The following is a 25,382-nucleotide window of genomic DNA, read 5'->3' on the forward strand; positions in this document are numbered from 1 at the left end:
CATGTAATACCTTATTAGGCAGTCTGCAGACTACTCAAAAGAGGTTTATTTCTTGTAAGAATTTCAATTAGCTGCTAAAGAAGAGGAAGCTGCTGAAGCTTCCATGAGAAAGCAGCTAAAGATGAAATTTTCAGCTGGTCAACAGGTAAGAAGCAATTTTCATCCTATTATGATGTGTTCTGCAGGAGACAGATTGGACTAGTTTGTAAGAAAATGCTTTCCCAGCACTTTAGCAAAGATCCATCAGCGCCTAAAATTCAGGATTTTCTCTAAAAAGCTAAAAAGGAGATCTACAGTCCAGATAATGGGGGTATCAGGCAACTTAATCAGAGTTCCATTACCAGTTCAAGTCCACAAATTTAAAAATAAATTAAATATTAAATAAATCGAGTATGTACAACTTGTGTGTTGACTCTGAAGTCCAAAAAACCCCAAAGCAGTGTGCTTTTGATGGTCAAGACTAGAAGATCTGTACACATATTTTGAGTATATGATTATGGCAAGTATCAAAGCCAGTATTCTGATTTAATCAGTAATGTCTTGAAAACATTTAATCTTTCATCCTGTAAAATGAAACCTAGTTTTTGTCAACAAAACTTTTCCCCATGCACTTCCATGTATACTTGATCATAGCTTTCAATTCCCTGTATTTAGAGTCCGCTGAAGAGAATCAGGAAACTGGTCTTTCCTTTCAATGGCAGAGAAACTATGTCCCGGAAAGCCATGTCTATTACTAGATATCCACATCAACTGAAAGATGGTAGCTCTGATTAACTGTGATGAGGGGCTCCTGGCTGTTACAGCAATGAAGATTTCTGACTTGAGATTGCCCATAGAGCATGTAATAATTTCTGGCCTTTTATCTACTGATTTACAAAGTATTTTTAGAGAAAAGCACACTAAAGAGTGTTCCTGACAATTTACTTCATGGCAATTTGTTTCTTCTTTACCTTGTTATTTTGGTTTTTGCTTTTGAAAGCAGTCTCTATTGGTTTTTATTCTGCCCTCCCTATTCTAACCTACCATTGCTTGTCTTTGTAGTCCTACTCTTCATCCTGTCATTGTATCCGCTCTTGTCTCCTGAGGTAAAGCTCTCCTGACAGAGATTTTCCTTGCTTTTTTTACCACTTAGAAAAAGTTCAAGCATTGCTTTTAGGGATATTTTATGTGTGGGTCACTTGATAGCTCCTGTGGGACTAGCCATCTATTTTTACAATATTGAACCAAGAACAATGGAATTAGGAAAAAAAAAATCAGGAATTCACATCTTTCTCCTTCAACTCACAACCCTTAATGTGAGCAGTCCTCCAGTCTGCACCCATTTGGTGTTGCTAAGAAACAGAGAACTCCTATTGTTTCAGAGAACATGTGCATAGCCAGTAAAAGTTAAGATTCTTCCCTGTTCTGACCTGGAGTTTGGTTGTCTTTCCACACACATCAGTTTCCAGGTGACAGAACTGACTGCAATGCTGATCTCCTGGAGCAGGGATGCTGAGTGCAGCCCAGGGACCAGACCTGATCTGTCACGACAATTCATCCAAACTATTGCCCAGCTTTCCCATTTTTCAGATAAAAGAAAGGAGCAAAACAAAACTAAGGATAAACTTTGTAATATCCACAAGTGTAATGTCTGTTTCTGAGAAGGGAAATACATCCTCTTATCTGAACTGTTTTTAAGCATCCCCTTTCATCTGGTAATGTGTATGTATGCATGTGTGGGTGTCTGCTGAAGCAATCTGAGATAACTTGGTGTCTTTCATTTTCACCTTGCTCATACATCATGTGATGAGAGAATGGTTTCAGTTTCATTTTAAAGGGGTGTTTATTAACATATGTATCTTTCTGATCAGCCTGCACTGGGTACATTAACATGTACTCCTACCATATCACGGGGATGCCGGCATTTGTGTCCTGTGGGGAATCCAGGCACACAATGAAGGAAGAGATGACATTAGGAATGATAGCTAACTGAGAAGACCCCCTAGTGTCTACCCAAAAAGCTGGGGGTGATCCATCCAGGGGCAGTCAAGCACTAAAAAACAAGAGAGAGAAATGCCACTACTGACTTCCCACTCCCACTACACTGGCAGCTCAGTGCAAGGCAGGGAAAGTGCCTTTCCCATGGTGGTATCTGTCAGAGGCAGCCATAGGGGGGAACAGACAACTGAACTGGTTCCAAGTACCCTGAAAGGCTCACGTAAACCAAAAATTTTTGATTTTACCACATTATGAGTGTCAGGCACTACACATTAATAAAAAATAAACTTGAAAATATTTCTATAAGGACCATGGAGTAATCCAAATGTTTATATTATGACTGTCATAGGCAGGAATTCATTTATTATTTTCATCTACATTCCTAAGTCTCACCTGCATTTTTCACTCTGTAAATATTGGATTAAATTACTTTAAAATGAAACCTCAAGTTTTAAACACATGTATAAACTGTCCACTTACATTACTAAAGTAGAAGAGACACTATTTGAGTGGTTTAGCAGAGAAGAGTGAGTTCATTGGGCAGATCTGTTCTTGAAGTTTTGCACAGGGTTACCAGGGCCAGCTGTGTTCCAAATAAATGTGCTGACCTAAGTGAACTTCCTATCAACAAAATTCTCTCAGGCTCCCATTATTTTTCTTCAACAATTAATCAACAGCTGCTGAAAAGTTATGAGTGCTTGTAATTTTAAATGAAATTAATGGAAGTCCTATCTTCTGATAAGTAGAAGGAGGTTTTTATTCCTAACCCTGGTGTGAATTTTCTGATTTATTTTTTAAATCAATTACCCTTCTGAACTCACATGTCTCCTCTGTTTGGCAGAAAGGATCACAGACTTTAGCATGACAAGCATGAATAGCTTTCACAAATGCCTACAAATTCTGTTTTCTAACGCAGTAAGACCTACTGTAAAAAGATGAGGGTATTTGTTAGAATTCTGACATGATGGGGATACTCCTTTTGAATTCATGTAAACTTTTCAGTTTTCTGTTGGGATTTAGTATTATTTGGCATCTGTCCTATTGGCAGTCAGGGATAGAGCTGTGTTTGTGCAAACACCCCTTATTCAGAGCAGAGTAAGTTCTGTCGGGCAGAGCTCAGTGAACAACATGGAGTCACCCTCACTGGGCTCCCTTGCAGCGTTGGGGGCTAAATTCTATTGCCTTTTCTCTTCCTGTACCTATAGAAAGGTATTGTTTCATCCTCGAGGGTCAAACACAAAGAAGTGATACCGTATCAAAGGCATGCTTAAGACCTGATGGCAATACTCATGAAACCATTTTTAGAACTTTAAATCTTTGATGACCAGAACATTGCACCTTTTTATGTCAGATCAAAGTGCTAGTTTTTGAGCAACTAAAGCAGGAAATAAAACATGCAGCAAGGAAATCACTGACAACTCCACATATTTAGAATAAACCCTACCAGAAATTCTGGTTTGGGTTTTGGAGGAAGAGCAAGTTATTCTAGAGTTTCACATGTGATATTAAAAAAAAAAAAAAAGAAAAAAGAGTAATCACCTGCAAACTGTGTCTCATTTATCCAAACATTTGAAGGATCAGGACCTGTGCAGTTTTTTTAATGCCTGAAGATTACGTCATGTTCTTTTGACTTTCCTTCTGTTCAAATAACGTAAAACACAATACATTTTTTATGATTCAGGTCACCCTTTGTTTTCCCATGGAGCACAAAAAAAAAACATTCAGCAAATTTGACTGATAAAAGATGTTTATCTTTCATGGGAAAGCAATGTTGTTTCTCTAAGTCATATGTAATGTATTAGTAATAATGGTATTCCACTTCAAACAAATTACAAACTAATGTTAGTGTTCTTAACAATGTTATACTAAATAATAACTCCCCACAGGCCAATTTGCATACAAAATGTAACATTTAAAGCCAAGTTACAATTAGCACTTTGTTATGGAAGTCTGTGGATTGCAATTTACTAAAACGAAGTTATATCGCTGCAAGGAATTTTAATTTATAAAAAATTATCCATTTAGAATTGCTGTCACAGTGGACCAACTTCTATTAAAATGATGGGTACCTAATAAATACATCTATTATTAATGTAATGGATGACAAAAATGAAAAAAAGTAAATGTAGGATTAATGAATCCACTGCTTTGTAAATAAGAGGTGCAAGCTGACAAATTTTTCCCACTTTACTGATGATGCCACATAAAGCAGTATGGGTGTGAGAGAAGGGAAGAAGAAGAATCTGAGGGAAAATGAAGATAATGAAGGGAAAGAGTAAAGGGAAGGAAGAGTGCATAGATTAGAAAAAACAGAGAAATTCGCAGGATATTAATGAATTGAAAAATAGAGTCAGAACAAACTTGAAAACTCTAGCTCAGCAAAGATGAATCACTCTAGTATTGCATTTCCTTTTCGTGAATGCTGTAAATCACCTGATAATGACAATCAAAGTCTCAGTCCTGGAGACTTTATTTGAAGTGAAAAAACAGTTGTCTGACATGAGTACTTACAAAATTATAACATGCAAATACAAGTATTCTGATACCAAAAAAAAATTAATTTTCCATTTACTTTCCTGAAATCTTAAAAATTCTTTAAAAATCTCCTGATGCTTAAAAACTTAAGGCTTGCTGTTTGTTTCGGTTAGAGGGGGTTTGGACTTCAGGAGTATCTGATGGATCTCCCATTTAAAAACAGAAGACCATAAGAGTGCCTAAAATGTCAATCTGTTTGGCAAATACTGCTAAATACATTCTGTAAATGCCAGCTGAATTTTTTAGGGATTTCCTTTCATTTATACATACATGCTTTTGCACTCCCTTCACAAACATCAGGCCTTTGTACCTTAGCAGGACCCAGATCCCAATGTACTGCAGCGTATCCTCAGAGCAGGAATTTGGTTTTTCTGTCAGCCAGACCTTGGGGAGGGTCACATGCTGGATTCACATGGCTCACTGCAGAAGAGTTGGACTCATTGCCTCTGTTTTCCTGGCAGGGGGAGGGCTTGCCAAGCCACCCTGCAGCTCTCCACCAGCTCCAGCTCTCCACACTGCCTGCAGTGCCACCACTGAGGATGGGAAGGAAAAGGGAGAGGCGAAATGTGCACAAATCATACTGGCTACAAGAGGCCACTTACACATCCAGAATATTTACATGGTATATACTTCCAAGGAAGCTGTTTCAGAGCCCCTTGGCTAATCTGGTCTCTTCAGGCAACAGAGACATTCCCGCATAATTTATGAGACAAACCATGATGACTCCAAGAGTTCAACCCTTTTTTATCTGAAGAAACATCACTGGGAACTCCACATGTGACATTTCACTGAGCTAAAAATTATGTGGAAAACTATTTCCCTATGGATATGCTGTGAGAAAAAAAATATTTTAAACTTAAGATAAATATTTTTTGAGGTTATTTACCCACATCTAGTGAAATCTGATAGATATATTAAGCTATATAAAACAAACTTTGATACTATAAACTCAAATGAAATCACAGCTTGCTTTGCCAGGATAATACTTAGGCAGCATTGAGCAGCAATATTTGATTGAAGAATGAAGAATGTGTAAGCAGTAAGCAACATAAATTCAGTCACATGGAAAGAAAACACATATACATTTCACACACATGGCACAATCCCATTTATGGAGACTGGGGCGGATGGTGCCCTCAAGATTGTACCATAATACAAGGAGAGCTTGGAGGACCAAACTGAGCCAGGAGAAAGCAGTCACCACTCCATTGTTCTCTGTGGTTGTACCCACAGACACCAGCACAAAGCTTTGCTTTAGTTCTATGAATATCTTTCTCATAAGAATTGTTTCTTTCTTTTCCTTAGACATTATATCATTATATGCTTCTACAAAACAACAATGACATGTTCCTATGATCAAGATTCTTCTATCAAGGCTTCAAACATTCTAATATTAGAACAAAACACTGTAAAAATAACTGGGAGGGACATGGAAAAAAATGACAAAATACATCATATTTGTAAAATGGTGCTCTTTATCTTTAGCTTGCTTGGTTTTCTTCTTTGTAAACAGGCTTGTTGCTTTATAGGAGTGTTTTAACTCATATGATTCAGATTCTGGGTCCAAACCAGTATGACTCCCTGTTCGCCTTCATACATAAAGGATGTTCTCACACAACTAGAAGCCATTCTCTAGAACATAAACACTGGGTTAAGTCCTCATGACAAATCAATCAAGAATTCTTATTACAGTATAAAAAACAAAACTATAGTGGTGCATCCATTCAGTATGTAGATGATGAAGTTAATTCACTAAAAAGAAATATATTATCATATTTTCTTAATTTTAATTTAAAGAATTGTCATTATATTCAAAAGTGCCCATCTTGGCAGTCAAACATAGCTATTGTGTTTTGTGGCATGATTTTGCTTTTTAAGTTTTTCTAGTTTTGAAGACAATTTTGACAAGCACCTGTTCTGCACTCTCAATCTGGAACCTGACAGACAAAGTGAGTTTTTTCTGGTCTGCCTGCAAACAACAGCAATGCATTTTCTGTTGGTCAAATGCTTTAGCTTCACCTGATGAGCTGCTATTGTTCTCAATATTCTTTTCCTTTTTCATGCTTGATGAAATCATGGTATTGCCATGATTTGCCCTCTGATGATGAACATCATTCCACTGTAGCCTATTTTCAAGTAGTCTCTGAGAGATTTTAAATATTCAAGTTGCAATGAGCAAAAAAGAAAATAAATTTTAACAAACACCTGACCTGCAGAACTTAATGAAGGAGCTTATACTTCTATCCCTTCAATTCTCAATTTCCATTTAATTTGAAATTTCTTATTTTTCTATTCTTGCAAATGAGGTAAAAATAAGGTGAAACTTACTTTTGGAGATAAAACTATGTTTTCTCAATTCACTATTATAACCAATAACTAAAATGATGTGTTCGTAAAATCTGTCAAGAAGTGACAGTGGCACCATCCCTTTCTGATGGCTAATGTTTTATACCCAGGGGATTTTATTGAACTTATAATACTGCATGATCTAATATCAAATGGCCATAGATATAAATGGTTAGGAATGTTCTCTACACTGACCAAATCAATTTTCTCCAGCTTCACCCCTGAAACCAATATGAAACTAATAGACAAAAATTTCTTGGCAATTTCTGGAAAATAAATTTGTGATTCAGGATCCTAAAAGGCTAGAAAGACTAAAAGGCAGGGTTGATTATTTTACAACCTGAGGCTACCTGGAGATTTTTGAGGGGTATTATTCAATGAACACATACTGCCCCTTTACCAAGGAATGATTGTACATTGATTCTTTTATTCTCAGTCTCTAAAAGCTAGGAAGATTAAAGAAAATGAATAAAGCCTCATCTCAGCATTTCATCTGATGTGAATCAATGTAAGTAACTTCTACAAACCTGTGCTCAGTTAACCCAGCTGTGTATATGACAGTTCTATCAAATGGAATGGCTGTGATGGAATTTAGTAAAACACGCTGAAAAGAGACATTTTCACAGAGCACAAAAAACAATAAAACCTTTTAAAACAAAATTGCAAAAAGGTTCATTTAACAACAGTTAATTGAGACCCCACTTCAGAGCAGTACTTATCCAGGTTTTAGATCCAAAACCAATTATTATGGCTATGTTGGAGCTAAAAGGACTATTATACTGGGGGTTAGAATGGATAGAGAGCATTAATTCTAGTCAAAAGTCATTTGGTGGCATATGATAAAATCCAAATTACAAAATCATAATACATACTCAGCTGATAAAAATGGTAAACTCTTAGCTTGCTTCAAATGGTTAAACCATATCCAAACTACAACTTTCCTTGTCAATACAGTAACATTAATAAACGCAAAGTAATGCAATTTTGAAAAGTAGTCATTCTGAATCTTCATGTGATAGCAAGAGTAGAACATTGAAGACTTCTAAGGCCATGCGTTATACTAATATATGTAAGTCATAAAGTACACTGATGTGTTCGACTTGAAAATTATGCATTCCTTCCTTTCAACAGTTTTAGTATGTATATAATTCAATTTTGTTTATAAATAAAATGAGTTTAATGGGTATATGTATACACTCAGAATATGTCAAGGGTTGGTCTTTTTCACCTTTGATTAATGGCTTCCTTCCCTTTGTTAATTTATGAAGTTTCTACGAGAATAATTTATTTTTTCACAGCCACAGATGTTACATCACAAGCAGGGAATTATATTTCGTATTATAAATAGTTCAGGTGTAAAGAAAAATTTAGGAAAGAAATTTCCTGTTTATACACACTTTGAAGAAAAACAGAAAAAAAAATGCTGCACATATAGGTAATAATGACATGTTTTAGTAATTTGTTTTTGAATGTTTGACCCATACAAAAACTGATCTTTAATTTAATGTTACCTTTCTCCTTCCAGTTCTGTTAGATGTATATATCTACTTTTGAAACAGATATTAATCTTTCCTGTTTAGACTAGATGTCCATCTCACATTGTAACTTTGCACAGTGTTGATCACACACATATGCTAAGTAAATATTTTCAGTATTTTTTTTATCAAGAGGTGGTAGCTGATATATCTGATAATATCTTCCTGATACAAGACTTCATTAACTGTTGCAAAAATTTGTAGAATCATAGAATTATTTAGGCTGGAAAAAAGCTTTAAGATAATTGAGTCCAACCGTTAGCTGAGAACTCACCCCTAAACCATTTATCCAGGTGCTACATATACATGTCTTTTAAATAGCTCCAGGGACAATGGCTCAGCCAGTTCCCTTGCCAGTTTTTTTTTTCAAATGCGTGACAACCCCTGCCATGAAGAAATTTTTCCTAATATCCAATCTAAACCTCCCTTAGAGCAACTTGAGGGCATTTCCTCCTGTTGCCAAGAAGAAGGTGCCAACCCCCACCTAGCTACACACCCTCCTCCTTTTTTTCTTGGTTCTTCCTGTTTTAAAAGTGATTTCACATCTATTACGCTTTAGACAAAGGGTCAAGAATGCAAATAAAATTCCAAAGAAAAGAAGAGTTAACTCTGAATAAAGGTCCATCCTAAGCTTAAAAAAATGTACTGTAGCCTATTTTAGATAAATAATTTAAAATTAAAAGAAAATCCTCATGGTCCAAGAAAAGAAGAGTTTTTCTCTCTACTTTTTAAAGGATGAGAATCCCAGTTGTTTTTGTAAACTAAATTTCTAAGGACTACATAGGAAAAATATTTATAACTCTAATATTTGATGTCTGTAATAATGCACCAAATGGTGCCTTTTCCTTGGTGAGCAGAGAAAGCCCTGCTCAAGCAAAGCCTATGCATTTGTAGCTTTGGCACTATGAGAATCCTCTCCTCTGTTTTGGGTGCTAGGTCTCATGGGAACAAAAAAAAATTGTGTACATCTGTGTTTGCAAACAGATTTTTGCACCTGTTGCCTTGCTTGGCTCACATTGTTATGAAGAGCATTTGCCATAGCCTTTAATGAGCCACAAAGGTTCTCTCTTTCTTGGTGATATTTCTCCAAATCTGTGCAATAGAGCAGGCCATTAGTTATTTCAACTGTAATTGAAGCACTTCAGAAACAGCTGGCTGTTTACCCACTTACTTAGAAATTGCAGGTGACCACCAGTAGTCATGGATGTTAAAGATCAAGGAGAAAAATTAGACAGTGTTAAAGAAAAATTTTTAAAATGCAAAAATAGTGTCATTGATTCAACATGCCATTGATGAAGCTTGCCTGGGATGCAGAGCTTCTGTGCAGAAACTGATTCCATGGCAGATTTAAAATGGAACATACATCAAGCAATGACAGATATGTTAACATAGTGGTTTACCACTTTTGCCTCTACCTTTTTTAGAGTCATTTTGCTTACAATAAATGCATGAATACACACACATATTCAGTAACTGTGAGGTATAAAACTATTAAGGGGTCATTAAATGAACCTTTCTAAATTCTAAAAATAAACATATGACTTGTTTATGTATCGACCCTTTGAAAAATACAGATAATAATAACTGGAAATTTCCCATTCTGTAAGACAGAAATTATATCAGTCTCAAAGAAGATAGGTGGTTCTTCAAAATGTTCACTTCTCATTTATAAATATTTCTCATGCTCAGAGGTAAGTCATATGTTGCAGTTGTACACTTTTTTCCAATTTGCACATGCAAACTTTTATTTTATGTTTTTTTCCTAAAATATTGATGCAAACCAGAAATAATACAAAAATAAATATTCAGCAAGTGTAATGTATAAAGGAAAAGTAGATTGCTGCTCACATATCTCTCAAATCACTTTTTCACCTGTCTGTGAAGCACTTCAATAGAGTATGTATATATATAATATGTATATAATCTTTTATGTGAAAAAATAATTCTCAAACACAATCTTTAGTGTGAAGAAGCTAATAAATAGTAGCATGGAAGTTGTCTCATGTTGATAATGTTTGCATCAGTGTAGTGACCTAGCCTGGAGGGCTTGAACCATCTGCTGGACTCAAGTCTTAGGAAAGCATGGTAGTTAGCCTTGACGAGCTATTCCCTGAGTCTCATCTCTCTTTTAAAATGTAATTTTAAAAATTAATGATAACCAATTTTTATGGTACATGATGTGAAGTAGAGAGCATCAGGATAAAATGGTGTTTTCTGCTTATTTTCTTTAATGTTGATAAGTGAACTAGCTGAAAGACACTGATAAATATATGGGAAATTGTGCCTACTTAAGCCTTAAATTGTGCTTGGGATCCAACTGCAAAGCTATTGTAAAAAGAAATCACTGACAAAAAAAAAATCACTGCAGCAAAATTTACACTTCAACTTTTTAAACCTTGTCACAAAAACAGCTGAAGAAATTGACTTTTCATAACCTCCTTCCCTAATAACTATACTTTATCTTACAAAGTCTGAGCTGCTCATAAATGAGTGAATAGATGAAGTTTTCTTCAGTGGCTAACATATCATGTCCTTTGGTTCATGTTTCACAAGTTTTCTTAATATAAGGGAGTTTCCTTTAATATAAGGGAGCAAGCCACTAAGTAAACTAGCCAAGGAGAAAAGTCAAACAAAAACACATAAAAACTGTTGAAGAAAAATTATTTATTTACATCCTTGTACTCTAATGGGACTTTTGGAAAAGAAAAAAAAAAAAGGGCATTTGTTTCATTGTTTCAGAGAAACAGTTTCACAAATGAAGAAATTGTTCTTGAATTTTACCCCACCTCTACATGGCAGCAAACCCGGGATGATTTCTCTTTTGGAAAGTACACCACCAGCAGCAACCAATGTCTGTATTTACAATTGGTAATTTACATTAAGCTTTCAGCATTCTTATATAGAGAAGACAGCAATGTAATGAAAATAAATTTTGATATTTTTTTTAACAAAACGTTATGTATGAATGAAGTATGATAAATTACTCCAGGAACAAGGAACCTTCTGTTACTCTTGATGAGAGCAGTAATTGTATGCTAAAATAAGGAAAAGTCACAAAAGCATCATCAGTGTAATTCTATTTTTGCACTAGAATATGCAAATTTCATACTAGAAAATGCTTAAGATATTTTAAAGGAATTGTTTGTTATACAGGCATAAGCAATAAATAAATTTAATCAGAAAACAGTAATATGATTGTGTGAGAAGCAGCTGAACAAAATTTATAGTTTATGGGTTGTGATATTTAAAAACTGGAAGATTAGGAAGGAATAATGGAAATTTTTCAAATGTGGCAAAATATGCCCAGTGAATGAAGAAAGAACAAGAAACATTTGACAAAATGTAGAGGATACCTTCTAACTGGAAGCATCTAGAGCTAAATTCTTATTCATCAGCAAACTTACTAACTCACATATATAAAATCATCTGGATTTTCATTTCAGTATCAGTATGGCTGCTACTGCTGTTCAGAGAATTTGAGGAGGCCTGTCTGTTAAGACTGAATCTAATTCTACATTGGGTTAGTACAGGAGGTTTCTGTGGTCAGCTCCATGGGGAAATAAACAAAGGAGAGAACATCCCTCAACAAATTAAATATATTATTATTATTATTATTATTATTATTATTATTATTATTATTATTATTATTATTATTATGTAAGATAAAGAGTCTAAAACTATTATTCAGCAATATAAGGCTTCCTTTTATCAGAGAATGACTGACAAAAAGCAGTCTCCACAGAAGACTCTGCAGGTTCACAGACTAAAAAAACTACCAGGGAAGTACTTTTCACAATTGAATCAAAGAAAGACATTTTCCACAGCTGGCCATATATAATCATCATATTGCCTTTCTTCTCTTAGTTAAAATGCACATGTCTTTATCTCACCTTTAATAGGAACAGAAAAAGAAACAAATTTTTTTAATTAGATAATGCTTAGGAACATTCTGCTAGACTTAGAAAAACTCAAAGTGATTTTATCCTACCTAACTCATCTCATTCCTCAGCTTCTGAAAATTTCCTAGGTGTGACAAACTGATCTGGAAACTGTTTTTAAAGTTCTCAAAACTAAAATCAGAAAAAGAAAAGAGTCTCAATGGTTAAATATTATTAATTATTGTTGTTAAATAAAGAAAAACCCATTAAAACATAACATGAAAAGGATGAAAAAAATACCTTTGCTTTTTCACTCACTGTTATCATTCCATGATAACAAGTAGTGAAAGGTGCATCTTTTGCCATCTCACTTAGAAATATATTGTTTTCCTCCCAGAAGTCATACAGAAACAGATCTGTGTTAAACTCTGCTGAGAAGGGCAGCCATAACAAAGCCTCAGGCCTGCCAATACCTCTGTATACATTTCTGTGGCACTGAAAATGGAAATGTGCCTTCAGTTCTCAGGAGCATTTGGTGGGTTCACCATTTGGTGACCATTTATTCATGGCTACAATTTTTTTATTTTTCCATATCTTTCTCTACTATGCTTTCTGATGTGTTTTTCTCTCAACAATTAATAACTATGAAAAACAGTACATATTCAATATAATACCAATGAAGTTAAGTAGATACCAACATAAGAACAAGTTTCATTAAAAAATGTCAAAATCCATACAAGCCTTGTTCTGACATTGTTCTTGGTACTTGCCAGTCACCTTCAGCAAATTATAAACACAGAGGTAAAGAATGATTAATGCCAGAAACCCATTGAAAGCTTCCAAGGAATGAGAGGAAGTCGTTTTACAGCATGGCTGCAACCATGCTGGCCTGTTTCTGAATTTCTTTGAAGGAATGTTTCTGAATTCTGAATTTCAGGCCCTAATGGCTTGTTTCTGAAAAAGAGAGTTTCTTGAATCTTATGGAACTTCAAAATAAGCTGTTATGAAAATTTCATGTGGGACCCCAGTTCATAGAAACTACATTTAAAAAAAATAAAGTTTTCAGCATTAAGCCTACCTAATTTGTCAAGCTTCTTTACTGATCTTGTCAGTAAATATCAAGATATCCAATTTCTCCGGAAAACATACAAATGTTGCATGAGTGGAGATCAAATGTATCAACTTAAGGTTGTAAACCTTACACAATTTTTTTCTCCCTACAGACAATAGCTGGAGATATGCAGCTCCAAGAAAGGATTTATTTCATCTTGAGAAAACCCTCTACTGCAGGTCATCTGAACCCCCTCCATTAGGTGTATACTTTTGTTTGTACTGATACAAACACAAAATTTACGATTAACCCATATTTAGATGTTTGCCTGCTTCACTTATGAAGACATGATTCTGACTCCATGTTATGTTATCAGATGTCCTGACACAGTGTGGGAAAAAAAGTTGGAAACTTATTTATAACTGCAATTGATTGTATAAGTAAACTGAAAATAATCTGTTCATATCCATTTAAAATAAATGTAATGTTTTATTTTTATATGTATTTTAATACTTCATTATTTTAAAAAAAGAAAAAAAATATGGAGAAAGAAAGGATGAAGAATTCTCAGGTTTTTTCCACCTCTGTGTAACTGTATGTGTCTGACAGCAGAGAGTAGATATTGGCTTGCAAAATTGAAAAACACTCTAATTGTGGTACATTATAATAGCTCTCAAAAATCACACTACCTACTTTACAGACTGCCCAGTCTGATACTTTCTTATTGTAAGAACTCTACTGAAATCCAAATAAAAATTTTAAAAGTTAAAAAGTAAATTAGTGTTGTACTTTGCAAGTTATTTGCAATTATGATATTTATCTCATTACCACATAAATAATTTTATTTTATTCACCTTTGATTCTAAATATTAGCTCAGAAGTATAATAAAACACTAAAATGTTATATGAGTGTAGTTATAGATCCAAATTACACTGTAACACAGTGAGCCAAGAGAGTCTATATCGTTTTGCATGTAATATTTCTTGAATTCTACATATGCACTTCATTGTTCTAAGCCTTAATTGAAAACATAAAATTGTAATATGTTTAAAATTTGAGTGGTAATGCACAATGCAAGGAAGACTGTGGAATCTCTTGGTTTTCGCTTTTTTCATTGGCTGAAGTGCTAAATTATTGGTTCACTCTTCTCTAAGAGAATTCAGTATACATACAGTAGATCAATAATATGTACAGGAAAGAGATTATCCAGTACAGAAAGACAAGTTTTCTTCTTATCTTTACTTAATATCAAGGTAATTTAAGCTAGTAAAAAAAATACCTAAATTCAGACTACTTTACTGCAGTAACACTTTGAATGGAAGGAGACCAAATGACCAATCTTGCAATTTTCATTTTCCTGGTTAGTGCATGTGGCCTGTGCAGATTATGATTGACAAGAGATTCAATGTTGCTTTCAAAATGTTTTCCCAAGGTGTTGGTGATGAGTCACACGGAGCTGCTGCATGTCTACACTATCTCTCATCTAGCATAAGCTGCTAAAGACTTTTGCAGAGCAGACTGAAAGTAAGGCCCTTGTCTCCATAATGCTTCTTTGAAGTGAACAGCTACTGCTTATGTATTTCTGTAACTGGGAGGAGTGATCTGAAGGAGTGCAGATCTCCTCAGCATCCAGTCTTTCCCAGCAAGGGCGGCTTGTGCTTCTCACTGTCAGATGAGATCAAAAGGGAACAGGCACACATTAGTTGCATCATTAGTAATTTCACATTTGTACTTTTTTTTTTTTCCAGAGCCTTCTTGAAATAAAGCAGGAACATTCCCCTTTGCATTTCCCCTTTGATACATTTGAGTAAATAAAAGTGGATAAAAAGACATTTAGGAGTCATGGAGCTTTTGCTGGGAAATGACCAAGCTCCTACTTTTCATGCTGTGGATGTGCATAACACTAGACAGAGCAGTGGTGCTTCCCAACAATAGAAGGAATGCTATTGAAAGGGATGCTTGGCTCTCAAATCCTTCTTCCAGATATAGAAAATTTTTATGAGACAGGAGAGTTAGATTAGCACTAGCCCTGTCAGTCAGCCCATGAAGGGGCTGATGCCTGATGTCTTTGGAGAAGAAAGTTGAGCTGTCCCTTTGTATCAGATAAATCCTTGAAAAATTTTTACTGAGCTCAGCTGTCTATCAGCCTATCAACCAATTAAGCAAAGAATCCCTAGTCTTTTAAGCGAAGGGTGCTAGTGTGTCGGCTGTGGAGCACCTTGGGTGGTCTGAGGACAGTAACAGCTCTGTGAGAGGTGGGCAGGGCAAGCAGGAGCACAGCAGCAAGGTAAATTAATGGGGTTTGGGAAGCACTGGAGTGTGAAGATGCAGAAAACAGAGAAATAAAAGCTATTTATACTATATCAAAGGGAAGGGGATCATGAAGGAGATTTTCCTCTAATTTCACCACTCAAAATAGAGCTCTGCTCTCTAATGGCCATCTAGTGATACCGCTAGACTTAACAGCACAAGTCTCATGTGGTTCACTGTACAATTTAAGGGAAAAAAATATGCTTTGGGCTCCTTTACTTCTGTCTGGAACATAAGACACCTTGGTCCCTTCCTGCCTAAATACCTGTTCCTAATATTCAGGCTCTTCAGGATCACAGAGTGAAGCTGGACTTCCCTGAAGATGCTGTGTCACCTCCCTTGAATAGCAATTAGCAGAAGTGTATTAATAAAGTTTACATTGCAGTTTTTAAGAGTCTGAAAGAGTTATTAATGGCTGTCTCCACTCACACATTGCATACAGCAGTTCAAGCTTGCTGCACTTCATCACACACTTTGTTATCTTATTAGGCCTCTTTTTCATGCCATGAATAGAGCACTGGAAGTATAATCATAGCTAGGGAAACTTTCCTTCCTTTCTTTTTACTTTCTAAGTCACATCTTATATTGAGTCTGTGGTACTCTTGGTGCTGTTTAGATAAGAAGCAAAAAAACATGACTGTGGGGGAACTCCTTCCTTTAATTATTTTGCCAGTGGCACAATTCCTGACTGAAAAATACAGAGAACTGCTCATATTATGAGAAACATTGGATTTCCTTCCTTTGAATCTCCAGGGACTTAATAACACTTGTCATTCACTTCTTTCTCCCTTTTCACATAGAACTCTCCCCGACCAAGTGCTCCATCTATCTCCTTCATGAATTCTTCAGTGGAAGAGTCCCACACAGGGCCACTGTAAGGGTGAGGTAGAACACTGACAAATACTTGTACAAGTACTGGAGCCCTGTGGTCCAAGAGGCTGCAGCTGGTTTCAGCACTAAGAGGAATTTGCCAGAGTGTATGAGGGGAGAGAGGGGGATTCATAGAAGAGAAAGGGAAAAGACATCAAGCCTGAAATCAAAGTGCCCAAAATGTCTCATTACAGTTCTGATATGGGTATGAGAGTTCCTTTTTTTTTTTTTTTCTAACTGCTATTTCCCAGGCCCTAAAGAGTGAAGCTTATACACATTATTATGAAATATTTAAATATATACCTATTTATATATATATATATATATATATATATACACACACACGCATGCAGTTACATAACTATGGATATGTATAGCTACTGGTTCTCTTGAATTATTCTTATCTCTTTCCTTTTTTTCCTCTTTAGTTTTTCCCTCAAATGAAATGTAGGCAGAATTCCTAGGGAAGAGAATTATTTTAAATCAAGGAACAAGTAGAGTTGCACTTCCTGCTTTCCTATGTCTGCTATAATGAGTTATTCCCAATCTTCTAGGAACTTAGAAATTACTGAAAACATATAAGCAGCAGCTGGTATGTGGTTTTATTTCGTTTGGAGTAGAAAAGTCTAGATTTGGGCTGATAAGGAAATGGATTTTCTTTCCCAGGAAATTCAAAACTTGGCAAGGGTGGAAGTATGTTTGTTTGTTTTCTCTTTAATGTTTTGATGAACTCAAGACCTATCAATTTGACTTCTTTTTTTTTGGTTTATTTATCATATATGAAAATAATTAAAAGAAAATACTCTAATCCCCAAAGACCCTGGTGTTTATGTTACTTAGAATCAAATCTTAACTCTGTAAATTAGAAAACAGAATGGACTTGGACCATCTATTTCAAAGGGGAGGGTGGGGGTATGGGGTGGAGAAAGCCTTTAATTTTGCTCTACTTAAGAGGAAATGGGTGTTACTTGCAAGATGTAACTTGACAGAAAGTGCTACCACCTTGTCAAAAGATTTCTTAACAGTTTTTGTTTGATTGTTTGTTTGTTTCTATTAAAGCTGCTATGTTTCCATAAAATTACTGTTTCTAATAAACTATCAGCTCTGAAATGAGAGAAAAGAAGGAAACTTCCAATCAGAGAGACCCTACGAGAAAACAAATAAAACAAAATCTGAATGAGCATCTCAATATTTTTATGTTAACTCAACTAACTGTCTCAGCCTTTAGAGACATATTCACTAGTAAGTATATAAAGACTGTCACTAGTTAAAAAGTAAACAAAAAAAAATATTAAGAAAAACACAACTGGATTCTCCTAGGGTACTTTCCCCTCTAAACTAAATATTATTTTATCTGTGCCTTGCATTAATTTTGATAGCAAATGAGAACACTTCCCAGAAAATATATATTAAAATCAGCAACATTGTAAAAAATCCCCCAAAGATTTACATTCAAGGTACAGCTTCATATAATCAATAACAAAAAGAAAACTTATGCTAACGCTGACATTTTATGTTTCAATTTCTAACCACATTTCCTTGTCTTGATTAAGCTTTAGAGTTCCTTTCCTTTGTAAATACATAAATATATAAGAATGGAATGAAGGGTAATATGATAAAGAAACAGTCTCTGTGGGCATGAGCAGAGCTTAAAAAATTTCAGATTTGATTGCTAGATGTTAGGTTTCTACATTCAAGATCATTTTTTTTTAAGTATTAAATGCCTGCAATTCTCCACTGGCCTCATTTTTAGAGTTTAAATAATTTTTATTGATGGTCATTTTTATTTTATGGTTAGATATGGGTTTAGGAGTAAGATTTTTAAGAAAGTACTATTGTTTTGCTTGTTTCTGCCTTCTTCAATTCCTCTTTTTCTTCCTTTCTTCTTTTCCTGGACACACACACACAAAGAAATGCATTCAAATTTATATCCAAAGTTTTAAAAGCTAAGTAACAGTCCCAGTATGACTCAGCACTTTGTCCAGTACTGTGAATTTCATCTAGGATAGGTAGACCTAGATATCACTACGATGAAATTCAAATTGGCAAAGGATAGAGTAACTATTACACTAGATGGACAACAGAATAAAGTTTAATTAACACTGATATTAATTCCTAACACTGTTTTCTTATCTATTTATCCTACTTAATGAATGATGAAGTTTTCAACCATGCCAGGTTGTTCACTTTCTAAATCATGCAGAGGAAGTCACAGATAATGAAAAAGAGTGAATTTCTCAATAAAAATAATGTAGCTTTTGACTGAAATTTGCAAGACAGAGGTTGTGGGATACCATTTTTTGTCTGCTGTCTTCACAACAGCAATACCCCAGAATAAAAACCAGAGTGAGAGTCTAGTTTCTTTTCAGAACTGGCTCTTTAAAGTATATTACTGATAGATAGTAGATAAGAATCATTATAAAGATAAGCAAAGGAAAAGAGTGAGGTTTGGTTTACAGATTAAAGCCACAAGAAAAAATTGTGCCTTGGACATAGTATGTAACCAAAGCTTGCTTATGTTCGCCTTCCCTTCACTGAAAGGAAGCCATTCAGGAAAGTTCAAGCATTTTCTTCTGAACACATACCTAATTTAATTCAATAGAAAAACTCCAATTAACCTCAGGGCAACATGATCTGACCTCTTGTCTGGCCACTATGCTCAGCTTGTTTGTTTATTAATCTGGCAGATTTAAGATATTTCTGGATCTATTATATTAAGATAATTGTAATACTCACTTATATTAGAGAAAGGCAATTATACCTTATTTGATGGATGTCACCATCCTTTCAGGCATTAGTTAGGAAGATTAGGCTGCTTCCTGTACAGCCATTTGCATGGCAGCCTCAGCATGGTACTTCTATTGTGTGCATATCACACTTCTTAAGCTATTCATCACTTTTTCCGAGTACAAAATTATTTAAAATGCACCTATCAGTATCAATAAATGAAAGGAAGCAGATGTTTGATATGTCTCTCATGGCACTGACAGGCGCCACACAGAGCTAAGACACCTACTGTGTTCTCCAGGAGCTCAGCTTTTGGGTGTCCATAAACACAGTTTGATGGAAGGCCATACAAAAGAGTGGCATGGCCTTTGGCCTTTTCATGACGTGCTGCTTTTAGAAGGCTTTGTCTGAGGTTAACCATTGAATGACAGCCTCTTGAGTTAACTGGCACAAGCCTAATTTCCCTGACATCAATACAGAATTCAAATAAATCTTATCCAATTAGGTTAAAAGAAATAGAATATTTTAAGGAGAGGGGCTTGGGGTTTGGTGGTCGTTTTTGGTGTTTTGGGGTTTTTTGCTTTTGTTTTTGTTTTGGTCTGAGTTTGGTTTTTTTTTACATGTATAGTAATCAAAACAAGGTATCTGAAACAGATTGTGCCATTACTTAGAGACTGCTAGAAATTGTTTTGGAAATTCTCTCTATAGATAGCTGTACTTAGGAAGACTTGCTTTAAAATAATAATTCCTAAGAATATATTTTGTTAATGTATGTTCTGAGAAAAAAGTATTTCATAAATACTGCCTCCATAGTACTTTCTGAATTATAGTAGCACTTTCCTTTTTTTTTCTTTCTCATCCCTACTTAGAAAATAAATTCAACCATGCTGTGTAGAGCCAAGGATCATCTAACTCAGTATGCTTTCTCTAGAAATAGCTGTGAGCAAATACCTAAGATGAAATACAAACAAAGCAAGTGTACATGATACTTCCAGAATTCTCTCAGCCTCCAAACTTATTCAGTTCATTGGATTTTCTGAACTGCCTCTGGTTGCCACATAATTAGTAACTTTAAATGGCATTATCTTTCTCAGACTTTTTGGTCTCAAATCTATATAAAGATTTTAATTTCAAGGACATCCTCTGACAAAAAATTTCACAAGGTTTCTGGATTTTCTGCTGCTTTTTGAGTCCTGCTGACTTCATCAAAAGTTAATTCTTCTTTTTTGAAAGACCAAAATAAATAATCTGCTTTCTCCTTAACACTCACCATTTTGTAGACTTATTTTGTATCTCTCCCAAATCAATTATTTTCTGGGCTTGATACTACTGCTTTCTTTACTCATTTCTCATACAAAAGCTAATCTATATGCTAGCTAACTCTTCCTTTTCTTTTAAAATTTCCCTCCAGCTATTTTCTGTAAGTCTTCCTGTTCAGCTCACCTCTTCCTACAATGACTCACGTCTTCATAATACCCGTTATTACACTTTCACCCCTTATTTTTTCAGCTGCCATTCTAAATATAGCATGCATTTCCCTGCTCTAGTTTTTGTTCACCTCTTTTTTTTTCACAAGGACTCCCACTTTTCAGATTTTCTGCCATTACACTGCTGCCACACCCCTTCATCACATACTCATCTCACACTCCTACAAGCTGCCAGTACATTGCTTCCTACCTACTTCTTCTAGCATTTCTCCACTGTCTGAGGAAGGAGGGGTAGGAAGTTGAAAGCTCTGTGCAACTTGACTGGAGCTGTAGAATCTGCAACTGCTGATATTTCTCTCCGCCATAAACTTGAAAAGGGTGCAGCAAGGGTAAAAGTATAGATAGTGGGATTAATTTCAGCAGACACTGGGCTTCTATCCAGATATCTACCATGCAGAAGTAGTTATATCTACCATGCAGAAGTAGTTATATCTACCATGCAGAAGTAGTTATCTGGACTTAGTGTATATAATCACAGCAGAGAAAATGTAGATAGTCTACTTAAAATCTGTCTTGCAGTTGTCTGTAAGATTTTCTCCACAGCATATAAAAGGAAGGAGATCCTAATTTCCCCCAGTTTCTCTATCACATCAGCAAAATTTAAAGGTATTACAATGGAGAAAATGAAAACTTTTTCTTACCTTACTCAAGTGGGTTTCTGTACATAGGAAATAGCTCGTGGTTCAGTGTCTGTGTCTCCGTGCTTGTCAGCCCTGACCATACATATGCCATAAGAGTCCAGTGATTTCTACCTTCTCACATGCCCACCATAGTAGTAATCAGTTAGTTATTAGAAACAGCAGAACCAACAAAAGAAAGTTATGAGGTTTTCCAGTTGAGGAATTAGTTAATACGCACAGAAACTATCACAATTCTTCATCACAAGAGTAGAATTTTCTTCATTTTCCAGCGACCACTTTTCTCTCTGCTTCCACAATATCTCATCATTAATTAATCACCACTGAAATTCTCAGTTATTTATTTACCAGATGGCACACAAACATATATTTATGAGTTTCCAAAGAATTATACTGGAATTTACTGAAATTATATTGCTGGGGACTTTTTTTTTTTAATTTTTTTGCTGTTTTTTGCTTATTATATTATTAACAGAGTGGTTTTGGAATTTCAGAGTTCAGAATCCTTTAAATAGGTAGTAAAAGTAGGTAGCATAAGGTAGATAATTCTCTAGGGGGCCTGAAATGTCATTTTCTCTCCTATAGCATTAACAAAATTAGTAGGTAATTGTGATATTTCTTTCTACTAAAGCAAATGAAGCAATGGTTCAAGTAGAACAGTTCAAATACTGCTGCTGTGTATTTCTGTACTAAAAATTCATTATCCTTTCTTGCTAAAATGTTATTGCTTCATTAGCAGAAAAATCTGGAAGTGTACAAGTAATGTTTGCTTTTGAAATATGCATGTTCAAAACCAATTGCAATTAACTAGAACAAGCAATATGTCCAGTTACATGATTATTGCTGAATATCTAGCTAGTATTATGTACACTGTTACAAATAATTTATCAGACTTATTAATTTAATTAATTTAAATGCATCTTTTTGAGGAATTTGACTGTGTGATAATGGTGTTAGGGCAGCAAGGGGATCTTACAGATGAAAGTTTCTGTATGCCCAAAGATTTCTTGTGTTTCCGAACAGTATCAGTTGATCTATTAAAAATATTCTTTTTCTCCTAAAACCTTCTCTATATGACTGCCCATAATATGCTGATTTCACAAAAAGATTTTAGCACATGCTAGCTAAATTCACAGTAACATAATATCAAAGGGGTATATGATCTACCTGAGAGAAGTGCATATGGCTGAACTATAGTGCCAGAATTTTTTCCTTCAGTTACAGATGTTTAAAATTCTGCAGCAGTCATTTTCTAGAACTAGAGGCTGGTCATGATAGCTGTCATATTGAACATATCCTACCTCTCAGAATAAAAACCAAACACCCCAAAAAACAAACCCCAACTTCTTAAAAAGCACTGTCTAGATTGTAGAAACGTCCACAGCCACGAATGGCTTCTACTCAGTAGTCACTGACAGCCCTACTGAGATGCTGGAAGGAAAGCTGCATCTTTTTTCCTGTGCTCACATCAAGATACAACTGAGATACTACTGTGTGTGGGAATGAAAGTGGAGAGAAAGAAAACAAAAAATGTCAGTGAAGAGATAAGGTGGAAAACCCCCGCTGAGAAGCATGCCATGACAAAAAATTGGAGGCAGACTGTGAAAGAAAAGTAACAGAAAAGAATACACCCTGAATTGTTTGGTGGAACTGCATTTCAGAAAGTCACAAAGCTATAACTGCTTTCTCACCTAACAAAAGCTATTTCTGAAAGACTAAGTGACTTATTTTCTCTGACCTCTCTTCTCTGTGTAAAAGACTACCATAAGGCAATAGCTATTAAACTGAAGCTGGCAGGTAACAAAAAAATCAGCCCACATCCAATTGAAATGAATGCATAAATCCAAGGTTATCACACCTTATTCCTACTGTAACTTATGTATTCATCTCTATATTTCTTTCTCCTTGTATTTTGCTGTTGTACTAAGTGAATTTTATGCTCCTCATCCAAGAACTAGATTTTTAAAAATCTAAACGATCTAGAATATTTTGGCTATTGCCATGGTTGTTTCTAAATGTGTGACCCTGAACCTATCAATAATACATTGTCTATAATGCAAAAGTCTTAAGGACTTGTACAGAAATTCCATAGATCCACGCTAAATATTCATGAGCTTAAGCAAATTATCTTAGTACCTGTCACAGTCACTGGAGAGAAACAGAAGTCTTCCATGTACTGAACATTTGACCTGCTTTGAGATGTATACAAGGATGAGATTATTTGTGCTGTAGAAGGACTTATTACACTGCATTTAATTAAAGGAAGCTTAACTGATTAGCCTTGCATGTAGACAAAAATAATGTGGTATAAACCCTACGTTTTGTGCTTTGTTATACAAGAATAATACAAATACACTGCAGCCTCATTTGACAAAGAGCAGGCAACAGCATTAACGGGTAGCCGGGAATATCCCTTCTGCTGGAGCTGCTTTGAAGGCAGTGCCACACCTCCCAGCCAGAGATAATAAGGTCTGCATAAGCACATGCTAGAGTGAGTCACACACAGGAGACCCACTTGCAACCAGCTATCTAGAAACTATCTTAACCATCAGTCCAACCTAAACCCTTTGGATGGCACGTAAACTTAGAACAAAATTGATGAAACCTCTTTCCATTTAAGTCAATTAGTATATTTCTCTTAAATTCACTCTTGTGACAGATTTGCATTCCATTCTCTTTTTTTTCTTGCACTTCTGTCATACCTTTCACTGATTGATGTTTCTCTACTTTCATTATACTGATGTTCGGAAGTTGGCAACAATAAGAATAAACTCTCACTATCACAATGAGAAATATATGTCAGTAAAGTATAGCAGTTAATTGATGTTTGAAATCTCAGACATCTGTTTTCTTACAATTGTTTTACAATACCATATGGGAACAAAAACCATGGGAACAAAAACCATGGGATGGAAATTACTTATCCAAAATGGCAGGTAAATTTGCAGAATAGGGAGGTATATAAAAACACTTGTATTTTAAATGAAGATATGTCACTGTCATGAAATCAGATGGAAGAAAGCCTTTTAGGATCAAATCCTGGGGTTGGCTGTGCATTCATGACCCCACGAACCTACACAGGTTGCACTGTGGGACCATCATCTGAGATCTTGCAATGTTCTATACACCAGTTTTGCATACACAAAAATAACAAAACCAAACAATTTGCAATATTCCACAGCTATGAAACAGTTCTAAGACAAAAGAGGGTGAAAAGATAAGACTTAACAGATGCTCAAATACCATCAATAAATTGCTGAGAAATCTATTGTTACATTGAACATGGATTAAGAATAGCTTCTATTCTCTTAACAGCATCTGAATCATTTGATGCTGGATAGATTCGAACAGCTTTCGATGAAGCCTTTACAAGGTATGTCAATGCTTCATACTGTCCTTAGTAATTTTTAATAAATAACTGTAAGTGTAATCTACCAGTATCTATTATGGCTTTATGTCATTGAATCATAGACAAAAATATAGGCAGCAGAAATTCAGAATGGAGTATCTCTTAAACATATCTTGTGGAACAACTTTTCAATAAAAAGGAGAAATATATACTTCTAAATATACATTTAAGCAAGGCAATTAGTTTGAAAATTTCTACTTTTTATTAAATGAAGCAATCCTAGAAGTATAGTTCTGATTTTAAGTATCCCTTCAGCTTTATCCTGTGTAATAGACATATGTTAAAGCATATGTAAGTGCTTCCATGTCTTTAAAACTTGTCTATGCAAAATTTACAAGCACTGTTTTCAGGTATGTATAAGAGTTATCTAAATTTTTCTACTCTTACTGCACATCCAAGGTAGACCCAGTAAGAATTCTCACTATAGGCCTTCAAATCACAAAATCTGTTTAGAATAACGATTTCATAATACCATACATCAATATATATTCACCCCTTTTGAGAACTTGGTGTATGGGTTAAATAAGGAGGAATACTTACGGGGGAAGGGGAGGGGGAAACCAAAGTGGTTGGTTTACAAAAGTGGTTTGCTTTGGGAGCTAGAGACTGTTCTCTTAT

This window comes from Onychostruthus taczanowskii, unplaced genomic scaffold (assembly GCF_017590055.1).
Source record: "Onychostruthus taczanowskii isolate IOZ18803 unplaced genomic scaffold, ASM1759005v1 scaffold71, whole genome shotgun sequence".
Taxonomy (NCBI): Eukaryota; Metazoa; Chordata; class Aves; order Passeriformes; family Passeridae; genus Onychostruthus; species Onychostruthus taczanowskii.